We start from the raw sequence: 2,361 nt of genomic DNA on the forward strand, positions 1-2,361 counted from the left end.
ACATACTATGTCTTTTTCATCACTTGTTTAAACATACTATACTATGGCTTTGTTTCACTTGTTTTGACATAGTATACTTCTTTATTACTTTTTTTACATACTATACTATCGCTTTTTTTTACTTCTATTGACATACTATACTATGGTTGTTTTTCTTGCTTTTTGACATACTACACTATGGCTTTTTTTTTTACCTTTATTGACATACTATACAATGGCTTTTTATCACTTTTCTCGACATACTATACTATGGCTCTTTTATTGCTTATATCAACATGTGGCTTTTTTACTATGGCTTTTTTATCACTTTTATCGACATACAATAGTATTGCTTTTTTATCACTTTCTTCAACATACTATACTATGGCTTTTTTATTACTTTTATCGACACACTGTTCAATGGCCTTTTTACCCTTTTTATTGACATCTTATACCTTGGCTTTTTTATCACTTATTTCAACATACTATACCATGGTTTTTTATCACTTTTATTGACATATGGCTTTTTTATCACTTTTATCGACATACTATGGCTAATTCATCACTGTTTTCGACATACTAAACTATGGCTTTTTATCACTTTTTGACACACTATAAAAGCCATAGTATAGTATGTTGAAAAAACATACATTGTGAGATTTGAGTTCTTCCAACCATTTTTTCAACTCTTAGGACTGTTCACCTGGCATAATTGTCATCTAAATTTTCACTATAAGACATAAAAGGTTAACAGCTTGTGAGGTTTGAACCCACAACCACTAATCCCATCCAACAAGATTCAGATGAATGTGCTACAAAACACCCTCTACCCCAAATGCTCTACCGGCAATATACTTCTCCTGGCATATTTCACATTTTCCTTCTAACCTCTAGACCTTAAAATTCAACAAACATTGGGAGATTTGAACCCACAACCCCTGTTTTTTCAAACCTGCATTTGCTTTAGGTGGCACATAAGTTTTCTCTGCCCAAACGATCTACTCTATTGATTTTTGCCCTGGCATTTTTTACATCTTTACATTAGACACTGTTCAACCTTGAAATTCAATACACGTTGTGAGATTTGAACAAACAATGATTGCATTTTTCCAAACAGCTTTCACCTAACCTACCACAGAATAGCCTCCACCCCTACTTCTCTACTGTCAAGCTCCAGTTCTCCTGGCATATTTAACATCTACTTTTTCACTATAAAGCATTATATATTATTATATTATATTATTCAGCATTATGAACCCACAACCACAGAACCCTTCTTATAAGATTTAAATTAATGTGCCACAAACTACCCTCTACTCCAAACACTCTAGCGTTAGGTTTCTTCTACTGGCACATTTGACCTCTTGATTTCCTTTTTAGACCTTAAAATTCAACAAGCACTCTGGGATTTGAACTCACAACCTACAATTCTTTCCAACAAGAGCTCAATTTACGTACCAAGAACTACCCTCTACCCCAAATACTCTACTTTGTGGGCTGTTCTCCTGACATATTATTAGCACAAAAAGCTCACAAAGTTTAACAAACCTTGTGAGATTTGAACAAACCACATTTGCACTATTCCAAACAGTTTTCACCTTACGTTTCAAAAATTATCCTCTACCCCAACTTCTCTACTGTTATGTTTGTTCCTGTCATATTTTACATCTTCATTCTCAGTGCTAGACCTTAAAACCCAACAAGCATTGTGAGGTTTGAAGCCACAACCCCTGTTTTTTTCCAAGAAGCTTTATGTGGCACAAAGTACCCCGAATACTACTCTGTGGACTTTTGTCCTGCCATTTATGACATATTTATGTTAAACACTGTTCAACCTTAAAATTGAATACACTTTGTGAGATTTGAACCAACAAAAATTGTGTTTTTCCAATCAGCTGTTCCTTTAGGTATCACAAACTTACCTCCACCCCAACTTCTGCCCTAGCTTGTGTGTTCTACTGGTATATTTAACATCTTCATTTTCACTGTTAGACATTAAAATTTAACAATTAATGGTAGGTTTGAATTCACAACCCTTACTTCTTTCAGGCAAGATTCTGCTTTGGATGCAAGAACTATCCTCTACCCCGAAAACTCTACTAGTTGGAGAGTTCTCATAACATATTTAACATCTTCCTTTTCACCGATGGCCATTAAAATTCAACAGCCTATGTGAGGTTTGAACCCAGAACCACTGTTTTTTTTGTAAGCGGCTTTTGCTTTGTGACATGTGAACTACCCCCTACTCCAAATACTCTAGTTTGTCGACTGTTCTTCTGGCATATTTGACACCTTCATGTTCACTGATCCATCCATCCATCCATCTTCGACCGCTTATCCGGTATCGGGTCGCGGGGGCAGCAGCTCCAGCAGGGGACCCCA

The 2,361-nt window shown here is 35.7% G+C and overlaps 1 protein-coding gene across 1 annotated transcript in view; it reads right to left on the reverse strand.

Annotated features, from left to right (window-relative positions):
- plekhd1 (pleckstrin homology domain containing, family D (with coiled-coil domains) member 1) overlaps window positions 1-2,361 on the reverse strand; it is a 35,990-nt gene that overhangs the window by 9,984 nt on the left and 23,645 nt on the right. The gene's annotated exons all lie outside the window — the stretch shown is intronic.

The sequence above is a fragment of the Etheostoma cragini genome, chromosome 20 (assembly GCF_013103735.1).
Source record: "Etheostoma cragini isolate CJK2018 chromosome 20, CSU_Ecrag_1.0, whole genome shotgun sequence".
Lineage (NCBI taxonomy): Eukaryota > Metazoa > Chordata > Actinopteri > Perciformes > Percidae > Etheostoma > Etheostoma cragini.